Source organism: Plectropomus leopardus, chromosome 18 (genome assembly GCF_026936395.1).
Source record: "Plectropomus leopardus strain MGB_pleo_1.0 chromosome 18, ASM2693639v1, whole genome shotgun sequence".
In the NCBI taxonomy this organism is placed as follows: Eukaryota; Metazoa; Chordata; class Actinopteri; order Perciformes; family Serranidae; genus Plectropomus; species Plectropomus leopardus.
In genome coordinates, this window is record NC_142193.1 from 29,902,927 (window position 1) to 29,918,824 (window position 15,898).

The 15,898-nt window shown below is 39.9% G+C and overlaps 1 protein-coding gene across 1 annotated transcript in view; it reads right to left on the bottom strand.

Annotated features, from left to right (window-relative positions):
* LOC121940368 (phosphoinositide 3-kinase regulatory subunit 5-like) overlaps positions 1-15,898 on the bottom strand; it is a 111,586-nt gene that overhangs the window by 78,597 nt on the left and 17,091 nt on the right. The window lies entirely within an intron of this gene.

Below are 15,898 nucleotides of genomic sequence, written 5' to 3' on the forward strand. Positions count from 1 at the left end.
CTCAAGTCAAATAATTTCCTCGGAGAAAGCCAACAAACATGCCGCAGGATATTTTTAGCAACACTAAAGATTACAGGCCAAAAATTACAGTGTAATTATACAATAATTATTGCAAATGTAAACAGTATGTAAGTATGAGGTGAGAAGACAAGCAGTTAGGAGACAAAGGTGACGAAGACAGATAAATGGGGTAGTAATATTATTACTGGGTAACGAGGCACGAAAATGGGAAAAACAAGTTTGATACTGTTTATATTACAAAGAAATATGTCATTTTTTATTTCAAAATGATGACATTTACAAAACAGGACATAATTACTGAGCAATGTTTTGCCATTTTCATTACTTTTGTTGCTGAGGAACAAAACAAAAAAGGGTGCGCTTTTAACGCAATGTCCATAAAAAAGCTTATTAAAAAATAATAATACAAAATAAGAAAACGATTAAATACATGGCAAAAGTAAAGCTTTCTTATGATCCAATTCCAAAATCCATCTAACAATCAAAACTGGCGTCATGGAATAAACTAGATGACTGTTTCTGCCCCGTCTTATCATCAGATCATAAAGGAATAAGGAGCCATTACACTGAGGTTAACTGGACATATGGGTTTAATTGAAGTGAGGCCAGCTATTCATAAATTGAACAAATTACATGTTATATATTTATATTGTATTAAACAAGATAAAGCACTAAAAAAGTGTGAGAAAGCCTGCTTGTTACGGTGTAAGTTTTGGGTAAGCAGCCTCTTTTCACCACTTTTTACTGTAATTATAGAGTGGCTGGTTATGGGGTATGTTTAAGTTCATAATAAAGGTTTTTTGACTAAGTGAAAGTGCCACACATAATTAGATTTCTTGTCATGACATACAGTAGCTACTGTGAAAGGACCTGTGTAGTCTGAGCCAGCTGGTTCTGTCTGTACCCTGTAATTATTTATCATTTACCAGGTAATTAAAAAACAGTGTCGTTTCGGGGTTTCTACAGCTAAAGGCAAGATTTAAGCCTTTTTAAATGCCACTGAGAACCAAATTTAAGAGCAATTTACACTAACCAAAATTACAGGGTAAAAAAGAAAACATGAGCCGACATCACTTCGTTACTGCCCAAATGTAAACTGTAAAACCTGACTTTTTTTGTCTTGTGGCAGTGATGAGGGCAGAACAGAACTGGGAAATATGTGGCATTTGTGAAACCCTGAATTTAAGTCAGGCTCCGTTAAATTAAAATGTGTTACCACCTTAATCTCTCATTTGCCCTGAGAACCTAGCAAGTAAGCTTTCTAAAATTATTTTTTAAATTATAAAATTAGTTGAAAAGCAAGGTACAGGAGTGTAAGTGATTAACAGCTCAGCAGGCTCAAGGAGCACTTTACGCGCAATTTAATAATAATGTAACATTATGGAAAAAAAGAATCTTTACAATGATTATTTTGTACTAAAATGATGATTTCTTTCTTAATGATTAAGAAAATTAACATTACTTTTACTTTTGATGCCTTCAATATCCCCTTGTGCTCATTCATTGGAAAACTTCAAAAACTTTTTTAACCATAAAAAAATGGTACTTAATATTCAACCATTTGAACAGCTGTCAAATTCTGTCTGAGAATGGGAATTGAGCTGCTAATTTTGCTCAGATATAGTCCAAAAAATCCCACAGAGGAGTAGCATATTCAACATTTTAAGTGCTATTCTAGCAAATTGTAGTATGTTGACCAACTTTATTATTTTTACATATTTTATTTTGGTTATGAGAATCTCAAAATCTATGTAGAAATGCAGGAAATGGGATTAAAATGGCAACTTCTTTTCAGAGGAAGACCCTCAAATCCAAAGTTACTCGATGAGAGCTGTTTGTATTCTGAATATGAGAGGGCTCTGCAATAATTTTCCTAGCCTGAAAATATATACCATATATGCTCAGAAAAATGTGAACTCTCTAAAGGGAAAGTTGTCAAAGTGACATAAAAAATGTGAATCCAATAGTTAAGCAATGAAATGAAGCAAATGAATTAAAACATCAGCGTCAGCCAAAGAACTTCAAGCAGCTCAGATCACCATTTGTGTTGGATCCTGCGCCTCCATAAACTTCACACACAATAAGTGCTGGCTGTAAGATTGCTATAATGCAGGCATATTACTAAAAGGGTGATATCACCAACGTGTCTAATCCAAACCGCAGATGTTATTGTTGTAGCTGGGAGGTTCTGGCATCAGTGGAAACCCCTTAACTTATTCCTCAGGGAGTTAAACACAAAAACACACAGATCTGAACCTGCTCCAAATGAGAGTCCATCTGTCTTGGCTGGAGGACAGGGTATTGATATACTGCTCCCACAATGCCCAGTGTGAAATACTCCAAAGGGGCCAACCAATTACACAGTCACTGTGTTCTCCATTAATATAAAGGCCACCAGGATTACCAACCATAAAACCGCCCCGACTAAAGAGCGTGTAAGGCAGTGATACTCCAGTTACGGCCCAAGGGCCAAATCTGGGCCCCCAGGTAGTTTCTAATCCACAATAAAAATAAAGTAATTCACACCAGGAATAGTTTTTGCACTTTTAGTACACATGAGTTGGAAATGATGCGATGTCTCAGAAAGGTGCTGGAGGTGTTAATCAAAAAAAGTGCAAATGGAGGATCTCCTGAATGCCCCGACAGAGGTACGAGCTAAGCCCCTAATGTCATAAAATCCTGGAAACATCCTAAATCCCAAGAGACGTGCTGAAATCCTGGAAATGTCTTAAAATTTAAAAATGTACTAAAATCCTAAAGACATCCAAAAATCCTTGAAATGTTCAAAGGTTTGAGAAACGTCCCCAAAACCTAGAGACCTGCAAAAGTAGTGGAGACGTGCTGAAATCCTACCAACATTGTCAAATGCGAGGGACATCCTAAAACCCTCGAAATGTCTTGATTTGGAGAAACACACTAAAATCTCGGAAACATCCAAATATGAGAAATGCATTAAAATTCTTCATGCTTGCTCAAATCCTACAAATGTCCTAAAATCCAAGAATGATCTAGCACTTGTAAAGTGCTTTTCTAGTCATGTTTGACTTTCACAATATAAGTCACATTCACCTTCATGTCCTAAAATCCCAGAAATGTGCTAAAATCCGAGAAATGTTGTAAAATTTGAGGTATGTCCTAACGTCCTAATAATGTCCTAAAATCTGAGAAACAGTCTTAAGTCTAAGAAACATCCTAAAATCCTAGAAACATCCAAAAATCCTTGAAAATGTCTTTAAAACATGTCTGGGGCTGCTGCCACTGGCCCCTGACCCTCTGTCATTTTGCAAAACTGGCCCCCAAGCAAAGCAGGTTGAGTGTCCCTGGAATAAGGGATGAAGAGACCAGAGAGCGGAGGCATGTTTGCCTGCTCGGGTTCTTTGGCTTCTCTGGCGATGAGATCACGATAGTGCCTGCAGGACACGAACAGTTTCACCTCAGCTCATCGAGGCCGACTGTTGCACAATCTCCCTGTGATTTCTCCCATGATTTGGGCGGGATGGGAGAGCTGAAAAGAGATCTGGGTGTGTGTGAACTTCACTCTCAGTATGTGCAAAGATGAAGCTGGAACAACAAACACACGGACACAATATGACTGAAGCTTTTTGGCCTTCGTACTACGGCAAAGTGGAGTGAATGCAGGGGTCGGGTTTCCATCAGCAGCACCAACTTGGAACTTTCCACACAGATGAGTCCCCCCCGTCGCACCGCTACTATTGTCTCCGTGTTAACAGAGAGAGGACTCCTCGGAAAACAGAGTCAGGCGGGGCGGCGCTGACGATGCGACACGCTGAGGGTGTCCTCGCCGCGGTGGCAGCTCTGCCCTCGGACTGTATGCTGCGCTGACAGCTGTCAGGAAATGGAAACAGCCAGTGGCTGGGTGAAATCCCATGACATATCTTCTATAAGTCCACCGATGAGGACAGGATGGAAAAGACGTTGATTTCTTTGTCAGATTGAGCCCGTGAAAATACATGGAGCATTTGAATTTATTGCCTTTTCCTTATTGTTCCCTACCCCCTCTGTTGTTCCCTGAAAGGTAAGCGTTAAGTGTTACGAGGCCGCTGCGGCCGTCTGCAACGTTGAAACAACAACACATCGGTTACACTGCATTTTATAACTCTGTGGAGACACTTACAGTGTCCCCCAAGGCCCAAAAACCCAAGTGGACTCAAAATCACTCAACAATCTAAAGTCCCGTTGACACCTGGTATTAACCCTTAGGGCCAGCTTTAATATTATAAACACAAATCACACAAAATATAGGTTCAAAAAATATATTATACATAAGTATTATTCTCTACTTTCATTGAGTTATTTAACCAACATCAGTCCTAATCATAAATATCAAATATTCATTAATTTTCAGAATTTTAACACTTTAAATGCCAGGTTTTTGTCATGATTTTTTTAGATTAAAAAATACGCTACATGCAAAGTAGTTTTTCTTTTTTTTTTTCTGGATGATCACAGGGGGCACATTTTTTGCACTTAACAGTATAAATATAATAAATTCGTGCAGTGTATTTTAGACTTATTGTAGGAGCTGAACTGGAAATTCCAAGATTAGACAAAAATACACAATCTTACCAAATGTTTTCCCATATGCATGAACACATCCAAAATTATCAAATAATTGAAGAATAAAAAGTGTGTAAAATGCACCAAACGGCCCCTGAGTTTTTAAAGTGTGATTTGGGTGATCAGATTCCGTGGAGGGTGAGTTCGGGTCCTAGACCATATTAGCTGACATCTTTGTCCGACTCCCAGACAAACAAGCAAACTTTCGGTTGCTGCTGTTACACGGGTTAGACGCAGCACTGAAGGACTGTCAATGCAGTGAATCAACGCAATCACCGAAATAAATCAGTCCCTCCAGGATTTTGCCGTCGTAACAATTAATGCAAATTCTGCGTGAGTTCGTAATTTTGTCCAATCACCGCAATTTTACTATTTAAAACTTGAGAAATCTCATTTCACTTTAGAGCTGAGCACAGTGCATTGATTTGCTGGTCCCGTCCTTCCCTCACTTTCTCCATTTATCCTTAATGTGCCCCATGTTTTCACAAATCTGGGGAAACTGTATTATCCTACAATGCACATTGGGGCGTGGCATAATCTGCAAAAGGATCTTAATAATAAACTTTATATCCATTTATTAATTTAAAGGTGTCATAAAGAATGTCGAGACGAAGGCATATGTCTGTATATAATGTTGGATTTTAACATGTGCAGCTGCTACTTTGGCCGAGTTTCCAGGTCAAATAGAAAATACCAGGCGTAAACAGGCTCTAGTTTACAAACTTCGTGCTTGTACATGATGATTTGTAGAGATTCTTTCAGTCTGGAATGAAAAAGAGGATTTCTTCAAGCGCAAGTTTTGTCTACAACCAGAAATCTATGGACAAAGCTCCTAAAAAATCTATTAGGAAGAATGACCACCATGGTGGGACAGGAAGCATCACAGGCAGCTTAATCCCATTCACACACCCTAATCAGCGGGCCCGATAGAGCCTTCAATAGCAGAAGAAAAAAGAAAAGGAGGTATTTAAATAGTCCAATAACAATCTAATTAGCAGGTAATTACAGTGGAGTGAAGAGACGTTCATTAACGGCGGTGTAAATGACCAGTGTTTTAATGACTATGATTGGTGTTTTATTGCACAGCGAGGGAGAGATCTAATTATTGAGATCGAGCTGAGAGGCCTGTGATACTTAAGTGGATTAGTTGTTTGGGACGAAGGAGGAACACCAGAGGAGATCACAGAGGCTGATTTACATGAACCAGCAGCCCCGGACCTTTAACGCCGCCACCTCTAATCTCTATTCACAGCAGCACTTCAGGGGAAGCGACTGTCAAAGAAGGACGTCATTTAACGTTTCTTTATGCGTGTCACTACATTTTATTTCAGTCAGGGATGTTCAATCATTTCAATCACGCCAGATTTTCAGTCTGATTTTATGCATGAGATCTCGACGACCACCACTTTTGCCAGAAAACTATACGCAATCACGGTCTTTTGTTTTTCTCAAACCCACTTGGCCCCCTGCTCCTTCTTCTTAACCCTCGGTAAAACTCGAGCTGCGCCACAGATGCTGTTTTGTTTGCTCCTAAGCACCCGACTAAACAGAGAACAATATAACACTGTGTTTTCTCAGCTGACTAAATGTATTTCCAAGCCCTGTTTGCTTTGCTTCTCGTGAGGATGTGGGAAACAATCATATAATTTACAAACCTAGCGGAGTGAGTTTCAATTCATGCAAGCGTTCACAAAGATTGCCAGAAAATAAACTATCAAAATAAACCTCAGGAATTTGGCTTGCTTTAATGTGACACACCAACACGCTTCCCTGCTTCCCTGATAAATGTTTATCACCTGTCAAATTTTTCATTACAGTTTGCGCTGAATAAAAATTTAAAGTACGGAGGCACGATAATTATAGGGACCGATAATTATCGGCCCGATAATGGGACTCATGACGTCATACCGATGATTCCGATAATAACATTTTTAGCCGGTAAGTAGATCTGATAATAATAACAATAAATTGTTTTGATTTTGCCTGTGTTGCCATGGTTTCGCTCCGTCAGTACTACACACACTGCATTATGCTGCATGTCAAACTGCTGCGGCTCGATCAGTCCACAACATGTCATCAGTCAGCAGCAGGGTTTAACCCATTGTTTCTTTCACTTTTTTTACCTCTTTCCCCACCATTGATGAGATTTTCCGTCAATCTGTGTTTTCCCTGTGTCCGCTCCACTTTCATTGTCCAACAGGTGTCTGCAGCAGGTGTTTGTCCTACACTGTCTGCTGCAGGTAGGCCTGCATGTTTTTGCTTGTGCTGTAATCGGCTAATGTCGTCTATAACTGTCCAGATGCACTCTGCCCTGGACGCGGTTTGAGTTCAGGTGTCGTGAGTTTCCAGCTTGGTTATGCAGAACAACATGTAAATCATTTACCACTCTACCACTTTTTAAAGCGCCGTCTTCCATCAGTTGACAGCCTCTCTTTTTGTTTCCCAGCCTTCATTCACAGTCAGGCTGCAGCAGAAATGGGGGAAATGGGGTCCATGAAACAAAGAGTGAAGCACCTTCGGAGATGGAAGGAGGGCTTAAAGAGGTACTTGATATCAGCCCAGTGTGTGACCACCACCACCACACACACATACATGGGCGCATACACCCCGAAAAAAACATATATGTGCACACACACAGACACACAATTATTACAACTGCTGCTTTTGACACCTTCAGAGCCCCCCCTGCCCCCCACCTCTTCACTGACTCATTCACTCTCTCCCAAACTGCCTCTCCATCTCTCTCTTTCTTGCAATGCACATGGTTCAAAAGCTGTATTTCTGGCTTACTAGATTGGAGCACAAAGGCTCTTCTTATGCATCCTGGAGAAGCCCCACTAGAGAGGCCTCCATCCCATCCAGGATAGGAGAGCGCACACAGACAGAGTTAGACCTCTTTTTTCTCATTACCATTTCCATACAGGATTAAGCCACTTGGCTTTTGGATGGTGTGTACTATATTTCTCGCCCGCCACCCCCCACCCCCCCTCGCTGCATTCTCGAGGTCCAAGTTAAACGATCGGTAAGACCATCAGCTCATAAACTGGCTCTTTTAAATGTCTATTCACGCACGCTGCCGGGTCCAGAGGAGGCCGGAGTGGATGGATCTCATTGGAGTCTGCGCCATGAGGAGAGTCCTTCAGCTGCCTCACAGTAGCGCCCTGTTTTCACCCGCCAGGCTTTAACGGGGACAAGAGGACACCAAACAAAGTTTGACACTGACATTTTATATGCTCTGTAAATGCTAAGTTTCAATACTTAAGATTTCCATTAAAACATCATTTATAATACTGTTTATGGTCGACTTTTTTTCTGCAATAGCCACTTAACCCTTGGGGACTTTTTGGCACATTTTATGCACTTTTTACTCCTCTTTTTAAAAAAAATTATTTTGGCTTTGTTCATGCATATGGCACACATTTTGGCAGGTTCAGTTCCTACAATAAGTCTAAAATACACTGTGTAAACAAAATTGTTACATTCATACTGTCAAAGCATAAAAACATGCATTATATTATTTCTGGGAGTCATTCTGGGCTTTTGCCGTGGAATTATTAATTTTTACTATTTTCCACCTGATGACATCTTTTTTTTTTTTTAAACCATATTTGGCATGTGGCGTCCTAAATATCTGATTTTACTATAAGTTTCCCTTTTTTTTTAATTTTTGTTTTTATTTTTGTATCATTTTTAAAAATTGAAGGCAACTTGTTACTATACTAATGTTATCACTAACCTGCATATTTAATCTGTCCTCCAGCAGGGAGGAGTGCATTATCTGTCCTTTTGTTTTAAGTTTATCCCAACTCTACCCTAGTTTCATCTCACTTGTGTTCACAGGACATTTATGCTTTTGCTTTGTTTGTCAAAGCACTTTGTAAACTCTTTTTTTATATAAAAGGTATATACATAATATTAGTATTATTATTATTTAAAATCACTGCACCAGCATACATCATTACTGTGTAAAAAATGCAGGTTTGACTTAAATATCAAAGAAAGTTAATTATTTTTGTAATTATTTATACAATTAATCCTCAAGGATGTGGAAATTATTAATCTAATTAGAAGCTAACTTCTTCATCATTGTTGAAGAAATTAGTCAAATATGCAGCTGAGAGGCGTGTTGTTGGAATTTTCTTCCTCGCTGCTCGGCTGTGTCCCCCTTTCCTCTCTCCTCAACCCTCCCTTCCTTCTCGTCCGAATACATTAATATCTGAAAGTGTTGGCTCGGACCAAAAATACTCATGGACTAAACAAAGTGCAGAGTGACTTCAGGGTCTGGGATCTTCAAATAAACCCTGCCTGGGTGTCATGGGGACCAGGAAGTAGAATTAACTGCTATATTAGCTGACCTTCATCTTGTTGTTTGTCCCAACCTGCCTGGCTGGGCCCCGGGCTGGCCCGTAACCACGGTCTCCGGGCCCAACAATGCGGGCATTTCCCTCAGCGAAAAAACACAGGCCTCGGGGGTTTACTGAGCAAACAAGACGAGCGCTGCCAAACACTCCTCGCTCCCACATCTCACAATCACTTATTCTATCCGCCATTTTTCTCTCTTTGCTCTTGTCCGTCCGCGGAGCGCTGAGAAGCTACCAGACAGTTCTGGGTCGAGTGGGAGACAGAAATGTAGGAAAACAGAGCGCTGACCTATGTTGAGATTTAGTGTTAGAAAAACGCTTCGTGTGGACGAGGCAGAGCGATAACTCTCAGGATGTCTCGCTTTAGTTTCCAGACTGGCTGCAAACTAAATGTTCAACTGTTTTTCTCTCATAAATGACAATTTCAAAACAGTCCCCCTTCACAACCTGCTGGGTAACAAGTTATTTTTGATTTACTGGTCACAACATCAGCAAGTTACAGTCACGTTTTCATGCATAGTTTAGTCGACCTACGGTTTTGGCTCGATCCCTCGTCCCAATATACAAGCACCGAGGGAGAATCCATTTATTGATGAAGTTTGTCCGCCGCCACAACAGGTGGAGATACGACCTCTTTCAGCTTGTGCTATAAAGCTGTATTATTTATACAATCATAATCGTTTATTTACAATCACCGGTGTGTCACATACGTATAATCAAATGGGCAAACTCTGCCTTCATTAATTAGTTTTAAGCCACCTAAAAACAGCAACATGAGTTTCAATGGAAAAAAAATAACATATTAATATTAATGAATTATATTCATTAAAGCACATTTTGTGTGCAGAGGAATACGAGTGTGTGTGTAATATGACAGCGTGCCCTATAAGGGTTAATGTTGGCTGCAACAGTGCTAATTTTATTCCTCGTTATTACTGTTGGTTGGTTTAATTTACTACACAAAAATGCATCGTACAGTATTTCATCATAGGTTCATAAAATCTTCATCTCCAAAGTAAGTAGTAACTAAACTAAGTAAGTAACTAAAGTAATCAAATACAGTGGAGTAAAAACTACAATATTTTCCCAAAATTCAGAACTATGTAGAAGTTTGTAACATAAAATTAAAATACTCAAATGAAGAAAAAAATGCCTTACTTTTTTTTGTAATTACAGTGCTTGAGTAAAGGTAAAAAAATTGCAAAGCATGAGCTACCCATGTAAAAATTTTCATGAACTAATGTGTTTCAAAGGTATCAAAACATCTGAAAAGGTTTTCTCAGATGAGAGGATTGATGCTGCTCATGTGTCTGTCTCATATGAAGCTGCAGCCAGTTAGCTTAGCACAAAGCCTGGAAACAAGGGGAAACAGCTAGCCTGGCTCCGTTTAAAGGTAACAAAAAAATCTGCCTTCCAGCACCTGTAAAGCTGTTTTTCTTTAGCGATAAATCATATTCAATGAAAATGTCTTCATATACTTTCATTATATGAGCAGAAAGTGAATTTTATTTTATTTAATGGTGTGGGTCTGCTTTGACCATTAGTCAGCGTGTTGTTCCATCCTGCAGAACTCGACATAAAAGCAGAGTAAAAGCAAAGTGGTCCTGAGATGCTAGTAAATCAGACCGCTCTCTCGCTCCGATTAATACAGGAAGACATCAAACGGTCAGGAAACAGAGCTGTTGTATAACTAGAATTACCGCCCGTGGTTGTATGGAACCAGTCAAGTTGCAGTTTGTCTGTCCAAAATCATATACTCCATGTACTGAAGACTCTGGAGAAATTTAACTCATTAAAAACCGAGAGCGACATCACTTTTCTTGTGCTGCCTTCAGACAGCTTTTTTTCAAAAACATGTTGCAATAAGCAACTTGGTAAGAAATATACCAAATCGAAAGAAATTAGTAGATTTGGAAAATTATTTTTAAAAAAGCCAGGGGAAAAAATACAAAAGCTATGGAAAAATATAAAACTATCATAATTACATATTTTAAATCATGTTACAGAATTATTATTATTTCTATAATTATTATAATTTTTCAAAACACTTTTCCAGGTCTTTATTTATTAATATTTTTATCAATTAATTTATTTATTTATCACTAATTTTCAAGATAATTTTCTTTTACTTAAATTTTCTTTCTCTTTACAACTTGGTAAGAAATGTACCAACTCCAAAGAAATTAGTAGATTTAGAAAATTATTTTTAAAAAAGCTAGTCTTTATCTATTATTAATTATTATTATTTATTTATCACAAATTTTCAAATAATTTTCTTTAACTTACTTACTAATTTCTATCTAATTTTTGGGTCATTTCCTCCTCATCTGAAATAAATCAGGCCAATATAATCAGCTTTCAAAGGGTTACTAAAAGTTATCTTTATACTGACATCGTGTATGATTCAGTGAATGATTTCCAGTGAAAAAAATGCTGTATTGGACGCAGAATGTCAGAAAAATGACAAATATCAGTGCTCGGGATCAAAGAGAGGAGGAGGAAAGAGCACCTCCTGTTTAGATACAACGTCTGATGGTGCTATTTGGTCCACTGTGTGTACGTGAGCCACAGAGGGCGGTCGGATTCAATCTTGTGGCGGCATCAAAGCGGGGTGGCCATCAAAAGCCCAGCATCAGCACAGGGATCAAACACGTCTCAGTCACAGCAATCATCCACAGGGTCACAGGAGGAGGACCCGGGTCAGACCGCCAGCCAGCAGGAAATCTATCTACACACACCTGCACACGCAGAGTCACCTTCAGGATGGTGACCTTGGGGTTCTTGCTGCATTGTTAGGAGACTTATTGTCTTGAAATAGTAAGAATGCATGTTTTATATTTAAAGTCTCATTAAGTATCTACACAAATTTGACTGAAAATTAATGTTCCAAACTATCAGAAAACCGAGTTGAAAACAGCTCATTTTGAGGATAATAGCATTTCTCCAGACTGTGTGGGCGTGGCAAATCATGTTTCAATTGACACCTCCTTGTATCTCAATTTTTTTTTAACTGTCTCTTGTCTCCACGACGACAGCCATGGAGCAAAGCAGAGTCGGCGTGGTACAGCTCTATCTGCTCCAGCCCTCTGACTCTGGCTGCATTTCTAAATCCAATCTGATGCTCTGCACTAAAATGAGAGAGCTGCTGTTCGAAGCCATAGAGCTTTCTAGACATAAATAACTGGGCTAAAGAACGTAAAACAACAACAAAATGACGGAAAGAAATTTCTACTCTTTTGCTGTATTGAACACATACTGAACTGTGACACCACTCCGAACTCGGATGCTGCTATGGTGATGTCAACAAATGCATGTGGTGGGATGACGTCATGGTGGTATGACGCAGCCTGTTACCGTGATTTCAACAAATGCACATGAGATGGGATGACATGGCACGGTCCCCAAGTTCACACCGTTACGATGGTTGGGAATAAGCACCAAAGTCATGAATGGTTAAGTTAAGGCAAAAGAGGCACATGGTAAGGTGGTGTTGAACACACACACACACACTCACACTCACACACGGGACGCAAACTCGTGTAGAAAACAAACACATACACACACACACAAACACACGTGCGCACGCGTACATGCGTGCGCGCACACACACACACACACACACACACACACACACACACACACACACACACACACAGGATGTGAACTCCAACATGAAAGTTGGTTGTTTGTGGGACCCATCCTCCTCCCCAACCACCTGCTCTATGAGCGTGTTTGTGCTCCTTATATTACGTGGTTACCTACCCATTCTCGATTCGAACTTGGAACGTCATATGTTGACGCTTCAAGGATACCTAAAATGTCATATGTTGACCTGGAAGGTCACTGACTGACTGTTGCCATGTAACAACTTCGGAGTGAGACCATTTGATGTAGCAGACCAAAACTTAAACTCTGTGGACTGTGACATAACTAATATCTATCTATCATGTATTAAGCAGCATGGTATTTTTAAAAATCTGTTATTTTCTCAGTTACAGCCTTAGACAGCAACAACACTTTGGTGTCATCAAGTGAATGTTTCATTCCAGTCAGGTGCGCCCTGATCTCCAATAAAGTCACGTCGGAGCTGGTACATTTGTTGCTCCGTGCACAGCATTAAATCAACAAGAACAGATCTTTTAATATGAGTATAAAAAAATTCCTCCAGGCTCATCTGAGGGAAAACGCTGTGATCCCTGCTGCGAGTGACTGACCAGAGGCCGCCCAGCCCTCGACGTTACGCTCAACAAGGAAAAGAAAACAGCTCAACGCTCTTGACTCACACTCTCTGCTCATCCAATCATGTTAAAGATTCCTGAGTGATGTGAGCTGTCTGCTCCCATATGGACAACAGCTCCTTTTTCCACGATGAAACGCAGGACAGAAGGTGGTAAACCTGCATGGAAAACTGATGACTGCTTTTTGTTTTTTTTCCGTTAAAGATACCAGGAATGTGAAATACTACAGAGACGAGCAGCCGTGTTTAATTCAAGACGCGCAGGCTGCTACATGCACACACAAAATAAGCAGCCGTGCCTGTGAATCAACAGGTCCCAGATTTGTTTTTCTTGGGAAAACAAGCACTCAACGTTCAGACCAATTAACAGCTAAGCTGTCCTCATGCGATCGAGGGAAACGCTGATAAACAAAGCACTTCTAATGACACGCACTCATTACCAGAGTGTGTCAGCGCATCTTAATGCATCTGCATCTCACAGGAGGAGGTGTGAATCTATTAGCACCTTAATAAGAAGTGTCCAAATGCATGCGTCCTGCAATTAATTTATTTATTCAGTCTTGGTAATTAAAAAAAAAAAAGCTTTTGATCATGTCATTGAAACAATGTAGGCTTCAGTATAATGTACTTGTATTTGTCACGAGTAAATTAACTTCTTGGTTTAGACTTAAAAGTAGAATTATGTGTCTTGTAAACACCAGAGTTGCAACAATTAATCAATTAGTTCCAATTTAATTTCCAACTAATGTGACAATCGCTTAACTGATTTGAGTATTTTTTTTTTTCAGAAGAAAAAAAAAGTCACAATACTCTGATTCCAGCCTCTTAAATGTCAATATTTTCCGGTTTCTTTAGTCCTCTATGACAATAAACTGAATATCTTTGGGTTGTGGGCAAACAAGAGTTTGAAGATTATCTTGGGTTTTGAGAAACACTGATTTGATCTGACATCTTTTAGTATTTTCTGATATTTATACCAAACAGCATGAAGAAAATAACTGACACATACTATTTACATGTGGCGCCACATGTTTAATTTATATTTTTGGAGCAGGACCATTCATTAGAGGCGCTACTGAAAAATACCATCTGGTTATTCATCACACTCTCGGAGCTCATAGAGTACTCTGAGCACAGACGGAGCAGGACAGACATGGATTCTAATTATGTGGTGATCTTCTCTGAAACAGTTACCCAGTCCGACCCAGCCCCCAGGCATGCGGCATGCGTTGATGCAAAATTTACATAGTTGCCGAAAGCGGAATTAAACTGGCCCAGAAAGACTTTTCCCTGTTTGCTAACATGGGGAAAGATACGTCTGTAAGTCAGTAAATAATTTTTGTAAGCATCAAAACCCCTGCAAAACGTCTTCTATCTCTGTCTGGATGTAAACCATCCGGTTCGATAACATTTGGAAAGTCTAAAAGAGCTGCAAGATTACATTGTTTAGACCGCCATTCAAACTAGCTGAGGCACTAATCCGGTAGTCGGTTGCAGAGCATCCGGCTGCCGTTAATCTCTACCACGCATGCTCTATGAGCCAGTAGATCCGGGTATTTTACACATTTCTAAACCCGGAAAAAGAGCTTTCTCTGCGTCATGCACCATTGAGCAGCTCTCAAAGGAATGAACAAGGCCCCGCCCCCACAGCTGTATCCAGATTTTACTTTAATACCTCCATGCTCTGACCCCCTCCTTGAAAAGTTTCTAGATCCACCTCTGGATGTTGTATAGTTTGAAATTTAAACAACGGATTAGGATTGAGTCACATTTTATTTCCTATCTTGTTCTTACTGTCTGACTCATTCTCACCTCTGTCTTTGTTATTAAGCAGTCATTACCGAGGCCTCGCTGACCTCCTCCTCCTAATGTTTTTCCTCTCTGCAGAAAGCCTCCGCCACTTTCAGCCGCCAGCCTTTTCTCTCAGGCGCAGAGGAATCGCTCTCTGTAACCCTCCGTGACACTGAAGACAGTCACTCTGTGGGGTTTTACTGAGGATGTGTGCGATCCGTCTCCGCTTTGATCCACACAAAACTCGAGGATGTTATACTCAAGCAAGGAAGAGGGTGGCGACACATTATCTGTGTGCTCTGGACTGCGCCAGTCTTCCGGTTTGGACTGGATGGGGCAGCATGGGGACTCGTGACACATTCCCTTTCAATTTCTCAAAACACCACCACTTAAAGGGATACTTTACCTCACAATTAAAATAAACTTTTCAAATTGTTGTGCTATTTATCAGTTTAGATAGTTTTGGTGTGAGCCGAGTGTTGGAGATATCAGCCGTGGATGTGTCTGCCTTCTCTCCGATATAATGAAACCAGATGACAATCGACTTGCAGTGCTCAAAGCGCCAAAAACAACATTTGATAAACTCAACAGCAATGTCTCTTTCCAGAAATCATGACTCCACAGACATTGTTGTGAGCAGTTTCATGTAGGAACCTGAGCTGTAGATCAGATTAGATTAACCTTTATTGTTTCCTTTAGGAGTAATTTGTGAAAGACATTAAACAGAACACAGGCCACACACACACACGAACAATCAAAACTACTATCAACTCTTTGAAATCTAAAAACTTTGGTTTGATATCTTGCAAAAAATATAGGGAGAAGGCAATGAGCCACTTAACAAGACATGGCCAAAAATTTAGCAAAAGTATTAGCAAAAAGCGTGGAAATTACCTTAAAGTAAGCAAAA